We start from the raw sequence: 16,420 nt of genomic DNA on the forward strand, positions 1-16,420 counted from the left end.
TGTGGCTGTTTGCTGCGCCGGTTGTTTGCATCATGTGTCTCAGCGTTGGGTCTACCCCTCTGATTCCTGGAGAGAGACACGGTGCCTCTGCAAATCTGCAAGCACTGCTTTCGCTGAGAAAACAAATGCATAAATACAAAAAAAAAGCCCAGCAGATGATCACGTTTCTTTCTAAAAGCTACACTACATGACGTGCCTCATTAGGTCACGTACAGTTGTTCGCTTATCAAAGGCAGTCAGTAATATCTGTAGTTAGCTATGAGTTCCAACTTGGATCTAGGGGGGTTGTTGCAAATTAGGACGCCGCAATAAATTCAGGTATTTCTTGAATTACCTTAAACAGTCGTCCGCTTGACACAAAGGACAAACTCTTTCTTCTGTTCAGCTGTCTTTCCAGATGACTGACTTTAGATGAATTCCGTCTGAAGCGGTCCACATCAGAGAGAGGTTGTGCAAGCAAAACAACTGCGCTTTCCACTTTTGCCTCCCACACTGCGGCAGTTTGCGCTCGCTGCGTCTCTTGGTCTGACTGGATGGTGACTGTTAGATGGTGTCTGAGTGAAAGTTTTATTGTCGAGACAAATGTGAAAGTCAGTCCGACACAGTGACCTGGAAACTTCAGCTTCTATTAGTTTCCAGTCTCTCAAGTGAAACTTGGAGGCCCCTCTCCTGTTGCGTTGGCCCGGACGCTTGTGCCAAGGTCGCTGAAATAGCCTCTTAGCGAGGCTATTCCTAGCAGCTCTTGTTTCACGTTGCCAGACAAAATTGCAAGGTTTTCTTTTTCTTTTCAGTCAATTTTTATGCAGTTGACAGAACATAGTGTCTCTTTTTTGATTTGATCAAAGCGTTGAAATGCACGGGTCCAACACAGTGACCTGGAAACTTCAGCTTCTATTAGTTTCCAGTCTCTCAAGTGAAACTTGAGAGACAACGCTCCTCTCCTGCTCCTCTCCTGCTCCTCTCCTGCCTCCAACAGACCTCCAACAAGCAACAGGAGAGGGGGCTGTTGACTCCAACAGACCCGTCTCCTGCCTCCAACAGGCCTCCAACAAGCAACAGGAGAGGGGGCTGTTGACTCCAACAGACCCGTCTCCTGTCTCCAACAGACCTCCAACAAGCAACAGGAGAGGAGCGGGAGAGGGGCTAACGCTCCCCGCTCCTCTCCTGTTGACTCCAACAGACCCCTCTCCTGCCTCCAACAGGCCTCCAACAAGCAACAGGAGAGGAGCGGGAGAGGGGCTAACGCTCCCCGCTCCTCTCCTGTTGACTCCAACAGACCCCTCTCCTGCCTCCAACAGACCTCCAACAAGCAACAGGAGAGGGGCTAACTCCTCTCCTGAGAGGGGCTTGTGCCAAGGTCGCTGAAATAGCCTCTTAGCGAGGCTATTCCTAGCAGCTCTTGTTTCACGTTGTCAGACAAAATTGCAAGGTTTTCTTTTCCTTTTCAGTCAATTTTTATGAACTTGCAGTTGACTGAACATAGTGTCTCTTTTGATTTGATCAAAGCATTGAAATGCACGGGTCTATGAAGACATCCATGCGCATTAATGTAGTTGCAGTTGAGCCTAAACTTATTCCTGACAAATTTAGCTCTCAAATGATTGAAATTCAACAAACAAGGTGGTTTTTGATTTGAGGAGATGGAAATTATATAAAAAAACAAAAAAGAAAAAAAAAGATGTATCTGTTTATGGTTAAACAGAATTCAAAATAATTATTAACAAATCCTTTAGTCATTACAGCAGTTATGCTTTTTCCTCTAATTCTGACTGACTTTTTGCATCTTTCCTCTAATATTTTTGATCATGTATCTTTAGTGATGATTTCTTTTTCCATGCCTGTGAGGTTGGAAGACCGTGGCAGAGCTAGACTTTCATAAAAGTGGTGACGAGAGGGTGGCGATTTGGGGGTTCCTATACTAATGAAGGAAAATATTCTGTTTGAGTAAGCTGATACCTAAAGAATGCACTTTCTTGACGACTCGCCCGGCATCTGACCTTCTCTCTGTCACAGGGGTCATACTGTCCAAAACGACCAAGAAAACTATCCGTTTTGCTAATGATCAATTTCCTGGTGAGCCCTCTCAAATATGAGTTTCAGTTAAAAGTAGCACTTGTTCGCTTTTTTTTTTTAAATGTAGCTTTGATTTTTCCATAACTTAATATTTTTTCCTTCTTGCAGTTAAAGAATAACACATTAACTGTAATTTGTGAAGTGGTGAACGGAGCTGCAGATGACATCTGCCTGTATTATAAAAAGTGTTAGCAGAAGACGAGTGTAAAGAGGAAGTGCATTCCTGATTCATCTCTACCTACGTAGAGGGGCGTCATAAGGGTAATTAGCCATTTTGATGGCAAACATGAATTATTTCTGTCTTTGTTTCATATTGAATTCACATACCTTTAAATGCTAGTTGTAGTGATCTGACAGTCATCATGGTTGACACCTGAGGTGTCCAGTGGTGTCCCGGCCACCCCCTCTGTTGGAACCCCCCCCGGCCATCACCCTAACGTTTAATCAAGTTGGGACTCCTGCTGACATGACTTCCAGTCAAAAGAAGCATTTCAGTGAACCTAAATCTTCCCAGTGTTTGAATAATTTGGATCTCAACTCTATGTACAATCTACATATTGGACAGCATACAAGTTTTTTGTCACTCATTTAGTTTCTCCAGTCAGAAATATTTATTGTCATTTTAGTTTCTTCCTTTTAGAAAAATGAAAACAACTCATTTAAACTGATGCCCCATTGTCGGGTTTATCAAATTGCAGGTTTCAGCTAAAATATTCCAGTATACCGTTTAAAATCTTTTATAATGAGATGCTCCAAACAATTCACACACTGTAAATAGAAATCAAATAGATTTTGTCAAAAATGTTTTGTTTTAAGTCTACTGTGAGACTCTTTTTACTCAAAGTTGTCTCTCCATGAGTATCTCCAACAGGTCCATCCATTGTGTCTGCAGTTTCGCCCGCTTTCTTGATTCACCTTTTCTACGACATAATAAATGATTAAATCATCAAAGTGCAGCCAGTTAAGTTTAATACGGCCTGCATGTCTGATGTCTGACAAGGCAGTTCCCAAAGGTCACTTTAGACTCCATGAGATCATTAAGAGGCCATCTGCGTATAAAACACATGACCATGGTGGTCTGCCCCAGCCATTATTCATCATAGACCACACACACACACACACAAACGTATCAATATGCAGTCTCGCTTCCTGAATGAGCTCTTAAAAGATGAATTAGGACCAGTACTGTAAACTTTCTCAGAGACAAATAACCCAGTGTTCCCAAAGGAAGAGCGTCTCGCTCCCCCCTCCCGCCCCCGTCAGTCCGTACGTCTGGCCTAATCAGACACACAATAGCATCTCTGTGCAACACCTTCGTGGGAATTAAGTGCCGAGACTCCACAGGAGGTGAGTCAGATCCTCTCCTGGCTGAGTCACGACGGCTCTGTGTCTGGGGTCTCACAGGAACAGAGCCGGCGAGGCATCTGCAGGGAGGGAGGAGAAAGGGCGGCGAAAGACAAGACCCTTCCCCCTTTATGGTGGAAGTAAAAATAGTGTTGAAATCTGTCCCATTCAGAGATGTGATCGCGACACAAATTCCTCTTTAATTATTTATTTAACCTATTTTCAAAACTTTTGCACAAAGTAGTTTGACTTGTTTCAGGTTGTGAAATGAATCGCAAAAGTAACTTCATAAGCCTCGTTTTAACTAAAAACATAAGTTACTAAATGTAATTTAGTTTGCTCGGGTAAAGTTGTTGACAGTCTTCCACTAGTTACTAAATGGCATCTGTTGTCCCTCTAGATGTGCTCAGACACGTAGACACACTCCTTGTGACATGAACTAAAAAAAAAAAAAATTAAGTAAGTGGATGTGTGGGTGTCTATTCCCACTTGTAAAATCTCAGAATTGCTCTGCTGGAAAGTGTTTCCACTGCTAAACAACACCAGGCAATTTTTTTTCCACTTATGTCAACGCAAAAGCAGCAAATTCTGAGGCAGATGAGGGTTGATCTCAGTACGGAAAGACTCTGGTGGGGAGATGGCATGATAAGAAGGGCATGTTAACATGAAAAATGGTTTCTAGTAGAAAACGTCATGTACTTCAACGTTCGATGTTCAACAAGAAAAAAGAGGCCCGATTAAGCTTTTTTTTCTAGGTTGTGTTTGTCTAAAAAAAAAAAAAAAATCTGGAAAAAGTGCTACGATAGTAATCCTGTTGACACAATTTTCAGTTAGACAACATGCATAAGCAAAGCACACAAATTGGATACAAATCCAATCCAGCTGGTCTGAGCTATTTCCATTCATTTTTGCATGCAGTTGAAACTTGCCTATTATTATTATTATTATTATTATTATTATTATTATTATTATTGTTATTTTAAGAACCAGAGAATTCTTTGTTCCAACCATCTGAATGCTGAGGACAGTGTTTGAGTTCATCAGGGTAAAATCCAGACCAGGCTGCAATTTCTACATTAGTTGTAGAAATTGTTCAGTCCCCACAAATACTAGAGCACATCTGAGCACTTATTCTTTCGTTTCCGAATGAATTCACTTCATCAAACTGAGGTACTAGCTAACAGCATTTTACAAGCGTAAACATGAGCACAGTAGAGAACCATTTTTAAATGTCACACAGTATAAGTGCATCGTCATTGTTATACAATCTGTTACAATTGAACATGGAGTTAGAAATAGCCTTTACTGTCAGGGGCAAAATTCAGGAAAATGTTACTTGCCCTGCTCGTCTTTCTGATTGGCTGCCAATCAAATCAGGTTCTTTGCTACTCAAGCTAACATAACAAGCAAAATGGACAAAGATTTTGACACGAAAACGACTGAAGGAACCGTCCAGCAGCACTGCTGCAGAAAACCTAAGCTGTGGAGATAAAATAAAGTTTAATTTGATTAATTAAAGAGAATTTTATCGAGTAATACATTACGACATAAACATCAGATTAACAGTCATAATGTACTACCTGATAAAATGTTTCCAACTCAGAACTGATTGCCAACTAAAATCAGAAGATGTGATGCTAAATGAATGCAATTATTTGTAAAAATAACTCTTTCAATTCATTTTTTTCTTCTATCTGTCTGGTTGTTGACTGGCATGCAGATTCTCTTAAATGTTTCTTTTCCAGTCGGCGTCAGAGCTGCACAATGTTGGGTTGCGGGTCATCCTGCAATTTCAATGTATGAAATGTTGCAGTCACAAACAAACCCCTGATGCTTATGTACATCATTTGGTTGACAGTTTTCTATTTCAGTTGCTATGGATTCAAACTTTGCCCACCAACAATACACATATTCCCAGTTTGGATGAACTTCATTGCCCTTGATGCCGATTCCTGAGCTCAGATGCTAACACTCAGAATGGTGTTGGCTCATCACGACGATTAAAAAGAGAGAGTAATGTGTGTTGAAGACGTGGGTTAATAATCTAAAAATATGTTTTACTAGTATTTCACACCCTAAACTCTTACCTCCTCACATTGTGTTTGTTTCACTGTCTGCTTTTATGTTGTTTTTTCTTTTATGTAGAAATTCAAAGTAAATCTACATGACTTGCCAAAAACAAATCAAATCAACCCCAATCAACTTTTCTATGTCATCTGTGGGACGTGTCCTAACCAGGTCGAACTAGATTTTATAATCATTTAAAGGATATATGTATATGGACTCACCGTAGTCTAAAATATACTATCATGTATAATATATGTCCAAAGATTCAGAGGCTAGGTAATTTAATCTTACTGTTGGTATTTCTGTGTTTTATTTCAGAGGGTTAGATTTCTTAAGACCCGCCGCCCTAATTGTTTACAATCCTTTATTGTGAAGCTTTTTTTTCATAGCATTTTGTTTCTAAACCTGCCTGTTTCTCTCTCTTTCTCTCTTTACAGTAAATGATCTCATACGTTTCGCCGTGCATCATAGCAGCAAGAACTGGAAGGAGGACAATGAAACGAGGAACTGCTGACTTGCGTTTCCAGGTCTGTATTACAGATTTTCCTCTGACACTCAGAGAACAGATGTGCAGTCATCCGTCATCGGCTGATATTCTTGGAGCCAGACGTTATCACACGGGAATCGAGCGGGCCTTTAAAAGTCGCCTTTGCCTTTGTTCGCCTGACTGGCGAGATAAACGGTGGGATTAGGAGAGTTAGGGCAAAAGGTAAAGCGCATGACAGGTTTCTGGACTGGGGCCCGGCACGAACCGTCGTGAATACCGCTACAAACTTTAGGTTACCTTTTGACCATGACTGGAGTTCGGCAGAGGGACGCTGTAAGCTCTGAGCACAGTCATCTCATTGATGTTTGACTAAGTGATGCAATCAAAACTGCAGCACGTTATCGTTCATCAACACGTGCAGCTGCCGAATTACTAACCTCGCAACTGCTCAGTGTCAGAGTCAAACTCTTGAAGGCGTCGCGGCTGGTATATTTGAAATTTGTCCAGATTTGACCTTTAAGGCAAATGAAATGCTGAAACGCAAACTTGTTTATTTTATTATTTCATTTTTTTGTTTGCTGCCAACAATTGGTAACTTCAATTTCCTGAGGGAGTCTTCCCAAAGGATCAATAAAGTACAAGTCTAAGTCTAAGTCTAAGTCTAAGACGCTGCCTCAAAGAGTCTTCGCCACACGATGAAATCTGCAAAGCAGGCTCACTGAACCACTGCCAAAAGACAGATAAGAGGTCATCTGTCAGAAATATTACAAACAATACTACAAGAAGTGAACATGCTGTCTGCCTGCTGATACAAGCAGGTGATAACCAGTTAGCTGGAAAAATAATTAGGCTGCTTCAAAGAAGAGCTGTATCTTGGTCTTTTTAAGAACCTGCCTCCTTTTTGTGTCACAGGACTCTCAGATCGATTATGTACAGCTGAGCTGTTAATTTGAACAGGCTGATTGAAATGCTTAACTTTTCTAATAATCTAGACTTTTAGAAAACCCCTCTAGGTCACCGAAAGTTCTCTCATTCTTTTGTAATAAACCACAGAATCTGGAGATGTTCAGTGTAACACAACCACTTATACAATCTTTACATTAGATTCAATAATGTTGTTTTTTTTTTAAAACCACCCAGTTAGGATCTCACCCGAAGCTGAGAAACAAAACACATTGTGTCAGATGTTTTTCACAGTGCAGAGAGGTCTTCCTAGGTAACAACCGAGCAGATGTTGGTTCGATTCCCACACGAAACCTAAAGATAGACAGCCAGGCCATTCATACTGATAATCGAGTATAATGGGTCTCCTTGACTCATCTGCAAACTCAATCTCCCACAATCCTCCCACAGCGAGCGCTCTGCTGAGCCAGCATTCGTCAAAGTCTTACTTTCTGTTTGGGCACCGGCCGTGCGTGGCTCCATGTCAGAGAGATAAATGAGCTGCGATAAAAACCAAAGATAGCTGTAGGTTTTTGTTTTTTTTCATGAAGGAAATTTGCACCAGAGGTTCTGGTTGTCCTGACAACTCTGTGCTGTGTTTTGGAGAATGAATTTGCTCCTCGATTTCAGAGCACTGAAGCTTATTGGAATGCTGCTGCTAATAATTTTATTTAAGTTTTAGTCTTTTTTTTAAAAAAACTTTTCTTTAGGTTCTTGTGGCCTTTATTGAATAGCACAAAGCCAGGAAATAGTGAGGAGGGAAAACGGGAAAACATGCAGCCTGAGAGCGGGAATTGAACCCAGGGCAGCCATGTTGAGGTCTAGAGCCTCTGCACATGTTGCACACACTCCACCAACTGAGCCACCCAGAACCTCCATTTTAGGTTTTTAATCTAGACCTACAGTATCTCGTCTTTGTTACATTTGTTATTGTTTATCTATGACGGCCTGTCAGACTTTGTATTCAAGGCTGTCTGGTCTTACTGATAAAAGCAGATAAGGTTTCAGTTTCAATTGGATCCTATTTTTATTTGTATTTTTTGCATATTTATGTGTGGGGATTGCTACTGTGTCGTGTTTTTTTCCCACTTTTATTTTATTTTATTTACCATTATTGAGATTGAGAAGTAATAATTGTTCGACTAAATGTAATCCGTCCTTGGAGAAAATGACAATCGGGTATCGGAATTCAAAGTTCAGAAACACCTCAGTCAGTTGTTGTAAGAGTATTTAAGTTATTTTTTAAAAATATTTCATATATTGCAAGGTTACAAACAAAACTTGAATGTAGTTTCCTGTAATTTTATGAGATAAGACCGACGTAGTGCAATGCACTTAAGTGGAAAAACAGGTATGCACAATTTTCAGTGTTTATTTTTACCAATAAAAATAGGAAAAGCATGCATTTATATGTAGCCCTCCTTTATTATATGATTATGTTCATGCGACTAAAATTCACTTATTTTTGCCCATGTTTAAACCATTTACAAAGTTTTTACAGGAGTCTGAATGGCTAAATGGGGTTGGCAAAATATTCAAAACTTAGTAGATGCAAAAAAGGTTTTTTTGCAGATAGACGTATAGCTTGAAAAATTATCCAAACTTGTTGGTACATAACACAGCAGGGCTGCGCACCGCCCCCCCCCCCCCCCACACACACACACCCCCGAGCGCTCAGGCCCTTCCCTCAATTAATTGGCTTACCGGAATCATGGAGGAGAATCATAATAATAAGCTGCTCCCCGAACTTCACTAAAATGACATGGACATGCAAAAAAAGAGAAGCGTATTCATCTGCTTCATCTTTAGCTGAAAAGACAAAAATGAAAGGTGCTCTGGAGGTTTTTACATATCAGACTGATGTACTGTCACAATTCTGAGGTGTTTGGGTTTTGGGTTGAATCTCTCTGTATTTAGATTGCCTCCATGTTCCCTGTGTATTCTAGCAGCTGCTTCTCCCATTTCCTCAGTTCAACTTCAGTTACTTGCCTCTTCTCACACCTGCACCAGGTTTCTAATCCTCGTCCTGCTCCTTGTTCAGCGACAATCTCTGCTGCATAAATATCTCTGTAAGAACAGCTCTTGGTCCTGTTGTGCTTGCAGCTTGCATCCCTGTCTTTCCCTCCGGCTGTATGTTTTGGACTCACCTTTTGACTTTAGCTTGAGTGTTTTCTTATTTTTAAGTAACCAGTTGACTTTAATCCGCCTGCTTCCTGCCTCCTCCCTGCATTTTGGAAACCGCTTTATGACACAGCAGAAGATACCGATAACCCCCAGGTGCTAGCTGTGCTGTAGTATCACAACAATCCCGTAGAAGCATCTTAATTACAAACACTCTGATGTCTGAAAAGACTTTAAAAATGTCAAAAACATCGATGTCCTTGCAGCAGTGAAGTTGTAAAAATGCCAGACAGCAACAGCTAATGATATTTGTTTAAATATTAATGGACGAAACGCTGTAATGTTACGTCCATCACAGTGTTGTGCAGGTCTACGTTCACCAGTCAATATGTGTTTTTACACAAATGCTGCATGGCATTAATTTGAAATGCGAAAGCAGCAAAATGACTGGCATGCTTCACTTCATGACTCTGTTTGAAAGTAGGGGATATTAGTGAGTAATGTGGCGAATAATAAAAGAAAAATAGCCAAACCTAGTCAGGACTTGTGCTAACGCACCCTGCTTACTCATATTTATCATCAAAGAAAATACGATGCAAAATTCAAGAAAGATACAGAGACTGAACTGCAATTATCAGCTCGTCAATTACAATGTACAAATGAGTTTTATGTATGGACCAGGACAATGTTTACACTGTAGAAACATGTTGAGATGCAGAACCTTTCCGACACTGGAAAAAATACAGAACTAAATCTAGTAACTGTTATAGTATTTGCTGTTTTGCTAAAAAGGAAAGCAACACTCAAAGTTTTTTCTAACACGGTGATAAGTTGCCCAATAGTTAATATTTTTGCCCCAGTTAACACAAAATTATTTTTAAAGTTTGTACATTTTTTACATGTTTATTAGACAGATCTGTGTCTGTGAAAAAGGTGGCCACACTGTTGAAAATTCTGTCGACATACAGTTTGATATTTCGTATCTTGTTCAGCTGTTCATCTTAATCTGTCGGGCCCATTATCTCAGACTTACTTTACAAGATAATATAAAGTTGCACACGTAATATTGGCTTATAAAGTATGTGAGTGCGTTATGATCCTAAGAACATCCAGATGGAACTTGACGAATCAGATTCAATCAGATGATCAATCTGATTGAATATTAACTTTGTGTCGAACTCGTTTGCTGGGAGTTCTCATTACATCCACTTCAAAAAGTTATCTTTGATCAAAATACTTAATACTTGTCATGCTTGCGTTCACTGTACTCCATGGCTAACCAGTGAATGCATCAGTGTCGTTATTAATCATTAGCAGGAAGTAGACCATTCATATGTTGAGCAGCAGAATGAAACGCACAATCAGGATGTGCTCTCGATTTTAGCCATCGCGGTTATGACTCCACGTGGGCCACGACTGGCATATAGTTGTGAGCAACTATTTGTACCCAAGTGTTCAAGTGTGTTATGATAAGTGTGGGAACTGCAGAGGAAGCTTCGCGTTTAATAAGTTCCCATCGTTTCCTCAGCTGGACAGAGTAGGAGTCCGACTCCTACATTGCAAACAGGAACAGGAGGCCAAAGTTGCCTGCTGCTGATGACAATCTTCTCATGATGAGGCAGTAATTTTGTTTTCATTTTAACTAATGCTCTTGATGTGTCATTTTGCAGAACGGTGGGTTCACTGTGACGCGTTTCTTAATGTCAACGGAAGCGCTGGTCGAGCACAGGCTGCAGATAGTTTCAAGGGTTATGATTTACCCCTCAAATGGAAGAAAAAAAAAAGCAGAATTATTTTAAGCGAAACCATTTCTACTCATGCCAAGTTATTTACAAGAAATCACAGCGCCAGATGTCAGATCCCCTGTCAGGTGCAGAGCGGTAAGTGGTAATGTTCTCCTGATTTGTTGCTCAACCACAAAGTGACTTTTTGCAAAACACATTTAGGATTGTGAAATGATTCCCAACATTCTTTTCCACTTTTGTGGTAAAGAAGAGGATTGACGTTTCCATCAATTGTGGCGACTTGTGTAGATCCTGAAATGGTAAAGAAGTCCCAGACTGTCATTTTTTAATGTATTTTCTCTGTTGATGTGTTTATTAAACATAATTTGTAAAGGACTCGTACCCTCCAAGTTATGCTCTAGTCTCAACAGTCAACTTAATTGTTTACCCAAAGACTTGGAGATCATCAGGATTTTGGGCAGATTCTGAAATTGTCCTTTATTTTCCTGTTGATGAATAGTTATTTTTTTCAGAACAACAATCACCATTTCGTCCCAGTCTCTAAATTCTTGAATCATGAATCCTTGCTGTAACAATGAGGCCTGCAGAGCTCTGTTATTTTTGGATTGTTTGTGACCTCCTGAACGAGCAGTCGGTGTGCTCTTGCAGTAACGTTTCAAGACTCTTAGCAAGGCTCAGTTTTGTTTCCAGTTCTTCTCCTCCTTCAGATGACGGCTCTCGCTGTGGTTCACTGGAGTCTCAAAACCTTAGAAATGGCTTCGCAACCCTTTGCAAAGTTGGCAAAGACTTTGTTTCCGATTTGTTCTTGAATTTCTTTTGATGTGTTGCTTTTCAAAACTATTCTTTTTAAGTGATTGCTTTAGCCTGCAGTTCGTCCGGTAATAAGGCCCGTGTGGGAGTCACGATACTGAAACAATGTCATGATTTACAAAGGTTGCAGTTTGTTTCTAGCAAATTTGCCAGGTTGTTTTGGATGCTTTCTTCCCTTCATAAAATCACTATTTTCTTTTAGTAACTATATCGAGTTAATTCTCTTTGTCTGATGTCAAATTTAGTTTGATTTGAGACATTGAAGTGTCACAAGCCAAACTTTAAAATAATCTGTAATTTGTTTCTGACCAAATGGGCTTCATCGGTTCAGCGGGTGCATGTTTGTTTGTGCGCAGAAGGAACAGTCCTGGGGTGTGATGCTGTTGTGTTCGGCTCATTAGGTTTGTTTCTGTTTCTGAGATGAGGGAGTTGATATTTCATATTGACACAAGAACGGTGTGTGTTTGTGTGTGTGCCAGTGACACGCAAATCTGAATAACTGCATAAAAAACCAAGTACAAATAAAGAATGTATTCATCTCATCTACAAACATAGTTTAATGTAACTTCTGACAAGAATAAATGAACTATAAATGAGTTATTGGGTATTAACACAACATTCTGAAAAGCTTACACTTATTTTTTGTCATGGTGCAGTAAAAATTTTTTTTTTCTCTCAGAGATCTAAAACAAAAATCAGGCCACTTGCTTCAGCACTCAACGCATAATCAGATCTTTGTCAGGAAATATTGCATAATTCTCCTTCAACAAGACAATTTTTCATTTTTAAAGAAGTGCTTTTACGGCCATTTTATTTCCCCAAACCCAGACAGTCTAGTCTGGCTGGCCTCTTTCGAGTCAAATCTTTCTCCACAACTATGCCAAAAATGCACTCGCTTGATTTCTGTTGTTTATATGAAGCTTGCTTTTTTGTGATAAGCCTAAGCCTGTGTGGCTAAATGACATTTGAAAAGGTTAAATGTTGTCTGCACGATTATGGAGGAGACATAAAGGTATTTCTTTATCTCAGCAATGTTGGGAATTTTCGTTTCCACAGCACTGCAACCAAAAATGACCTACGAGGAACCATGGCATCTTGTCCCAATTTTAACTGGCCTCTTGCAATAGTGTCAGACTTTTCAAGTGTTTTTGCTTCTCCTTCAATTTGGCTGCATTTTCAGTAATTGGTAGCCCAAGATCTGACACTTTTCAGAGGAATGTTCCTTTGTCTGTAAAACGTTGTCTTCAAACATAACAAAAATACACAAACTACTGAAGTAAAAGGAAACAGTAATACCCAAACTACTGAGCACACTTGGATATAAGTCGCAGGCTCTAACTTTGAAAAGAAAATGAAAAAAGTACAATATTTACTTTTATATGATTCTCAGCTGTCTGTGTTGCAACATGAGATATTTAAATCGAAATATTTTTTTCAACTTTCAATGAAATGCGTATCACTAATATACACAAATGTGCTTTGTGGGATGAGTTCCTGTAACAACTTAAAAAAAGCAATACAGTAGTCTACCTGTAAAAGTCAAAATTCTGAGTAAGCAACATGAAAGTGATGGTGTGCTGGCAGTGATGTCAAAGTGTCGAAGCTGTTTTCACTTTTACACCAACTGACCATTCCTTCAACACCCCAGCCTGTTGCTGGTCATGTCCATCCCTACATGACCACAGTATGTCTATGTTCTTATGGCTTCCTAAAGCTCAAATTATCTCAAAAACAATGGCTTCTTGAGTGAGTTAACTATACTTAAATGGCCTCCACAGTCACCAGGTCTCAATCCAATAGGTGAGAACTGATGCTGTGAACAAATGTCAAGAGGTAACAAAATGTCTGAGGACCTCTTCTGGAATCTATGATGTGAAAAATAAGCGCCCATTTTCACGGTTAAACTCTAACATTTTTGTTGCGATCCAGACACTCGTTTACGCGCCATCAGTGACCAGGATGTCTCACAACGGCATTATTTGAAACCAGGTCTCCGAGTGAAACTTTTCCATAACAACCCAGCGTGGATGTGCAGAATGGACGCCTGTAGGGTTTGTTCTACGCTTGCACGGAAATAAAACAACACAAACAAACGCGGCTAGCATTGTCCTACTGGACCTGTTCAGTTTAGCAGTTTCTGATGAGGAATACATTACATAAGCGCTTTGTTCATGGCAGATGGAGATGAGTTACTGTTTACTATGAGGTGAAAGTTAGCGAGGTGGAAGCTAAGGGTTAAGAGCACAGAGCTCAGTGACATTCAAAAATCACAGCGCCATGTAGTGGCCTGGCATGACAACTACAGCTGACTCGAGGTGTCATGGCAGTGCTTCTAAAGGTGGAAATTTTTCCCAATCAATGTCCAAACATATTGTAAATCTCCAAGCAGCAGTCGAAGCCTAAGGTTCTGGAGATAAAAAGGGGTCCAGCCTGCTATTACAAAATGTACCTAATCAATTATAGTCCAGTAAAAAAGGGCCATTTAACTGCCAGGTAGATGGAATAAATACATTTTTTCAGAAAAGAAGCTACATTTTCTTTGACTTTTCTGTGATTCCCCATCATTTAACAACATATGAAGCGAGCTTCTGAACATGCCTAACTTAGAAACAATCCCCTGGGGGATTCTGGGAAAGGAAACGGTTTTGATTTGACTGGTTGGAGTGGGGTCAGCCCATGACTCGCTTTCCCAGGCTTTCACATAATCTCAAGGATGCAACGGACTTCTCAGTCCTGCATATTGCAGTTATTTGAAGTATCTTAACTCCTAAATACATAATTAAACACAATCTTCAAGCAGTAACATTAAAACCTTGTACCTCCCGTTAGATTTATGCCATTTTAATGCTCCTCAGGATGGTATATGTAGAAGTAGAGCCACATAAGAGTTACTTTTTTCTTCTTTTTATTTTAGAAATCAAAAGATGTTGAGTGGTGTGAAGCTGACAGCAGGAGATGATTGGTGTGTGTGTGTGTGTGTGTGTGTGTGTGTGTGCCTGTTTTAGAAGTTGGCCAGTCATCAGTAGAGCTCTAAGAGCACTGAAGGAAGTGGTGGTTACAGATGACTCAGCCAAGCCATGCATTTCAGTTTTTCTTTCCCCACTCTCGCTCTTTTTCTCCTCCCCCTTTCATCATACTGTCCTCTCTACATTCTATTCATTCCTCTTTTCTATTCTGGATCTACATTTTCTGTCTTACTGTCACTCTTTCACTCTATAACCCCCTGACTACGTTTTCTTCCCCCCATCTTGCTGTGATTCATGGTCTGTTGGAGGCATCTCCTAGTTTGTGCTTTGAGTTGTGCTGTGTGTCTGTGTGAGGTGAATACTCAGAAATGTGAGTGGGAAGGTAGTTGGCTTCTTTCAGAGTGATTAAAACATTCCTTCTCTCTTCTTTTTCCCTTTCCTCTCCTCTCTTCTCAGTGTTCACTGGCGACTTTCTGATGAAGAGGAGGATGAAGGGAGACAAACTGGTAAGTGAAAGCAAGCTGAGCGTTACTTTAGCCATTACTGGCGTTTTCTGTTTGAAAATCAAAGGAGGTGGGCAGAACCCCTCATAATTTAACCTTAATGACTGGTTTGCACTCTCCAATGTTTTGTTGCCGTTTTCCTACTTCAGGTGGTCAAATGAAAAGGCTTCAAAGAAAGTTATAACCTGAACGACAGCATAAGACTTAAAGCAGGAAGAAATAAAGGTCTGGACGGAAAATATAAAGCGTTTTTTCATCTTTGATGATTTTAACTCTCGCTACTAGAGACTTACTAATTTCTCTTTAGTGTTAAAACACTCTTTAAATTGATCACCCTGATTGATTTTCATTCAGCAAATATGGTGTAAAATAAAAATCACAATTCAATGTCTTGTTGCAAAGTACTGAAAATAGCACAAGTGAGGTAAAATCGGACTGCGGATAATCACAGACGGGGACAGGATCCATTTTTTGTTGGTGGAAGGGCTGGCTGTGGTGAACACTGGCTACGTTTTCCACTTGTCCTGTGACCGGCTGCTCTAAATTTAGTCGCTCAATCATATGGTAATGCGCTGTCCGCACCTCGAAGGGCTAAAGTGAAAGCGTGTGTGTTAGATTTCTAGGTGATATTGCAGCAGCTGTCCTCACAATGAGAAAAAAAAAAGAACATGATCAAAGAAGTACAACTCGGGAGCAATTTATGTACAGAAATGAATCTTTTAGTGGTGTTGGTGAGAGTTTCACAGTCTGTATTGACGCGCATATTATCCGTAAGCTGTACCATAATAATAAAAAAAACCTCAAGCTCCAGGTTTAGATAGTGAACTAGTTGCCTGAAGTTGACATTTGACTTTTTTGCTCTCATATAGTTTTGTAAGAATGTGTCAGGCACACAGTGATGGATCAATATGAAAATCTTGGCCCATTAGCTCCTGGAAGTTAGGGAAGTTACAACTCCGTCAAATCTGAATTTGCGTTAGCGATTCTGTCTGATGGAAAGAAAAAAAAAAAAAGAATGTATGAATGTATGTCAAGGACAGTATGTCTTTGTTTTTTCAAAATCACAATATCTGACCATTCCCTCACGCAGCCCTATTGGAGCTTATCTCGAGTGTCTATTAGCTTTAACTACTGTATGGTTTATGTAATCATACGAATCTCTTATCAAGCACAACTGATAAAACTAAAAATTGCCAAGATGTGTAAGGATTTCAACTACTTGGTGTTCTTTTTATTTTATTCTTGGTAAGCTAAAGTACTATTGTGAAACTTCAGTACATACCTTCTTAAGCTTGGCACAATGTTGGTGTTAGCTACCTTAGAGCAGGCTGTACAGCACTTCTTGTTCCTGCTAGCTAGTTG

The 16,420-nt window shown here is 40.0% G+C and overlaps 1 long non-coding RNA gene across 4 annotated transcripts in view; it reads left to right on the plus strand.

Moving 5' to 3' along the window:
- The window catches only part of LOC111606623, a 117,178-nt gene that overhangs the window by 13,289 nt on the left and 87,469 nt on the right, over positions 1-16,420 (plus strand). For all 4 annotated transcript variants that reach the window (XR_002752163.1, XR_002752162.1, XR_002752161.1 and 1 more), the window contains exons 2-3: positions 5,922-6,011; positions 15,012-15,061. This is a non-coding gene — a long non-coding RNA (uncharacterized LOC111606623). The remainder of the gene's footprint in view (positions 1-5,921; positions 6,012-15,011; positions 15,062-16,420) is intronic.

Source organism: Xiphophorus maculatus, chromosome 22 (genome assembly GCF_002775205.1).
Source record: "Xiphophorus maculatus strain JP 163 A chromosome 22, X_maculatus-5.0-male, whole genome shotgun sequence".
In the NCBI taxonomy this organism is placed as follows: Eukaryota; Metazoa; Chordata; class Actinopteri; order Cyprinodontiformes; family Poeciliidae; genus Xiphophorus; species Xiphophorus maculatus.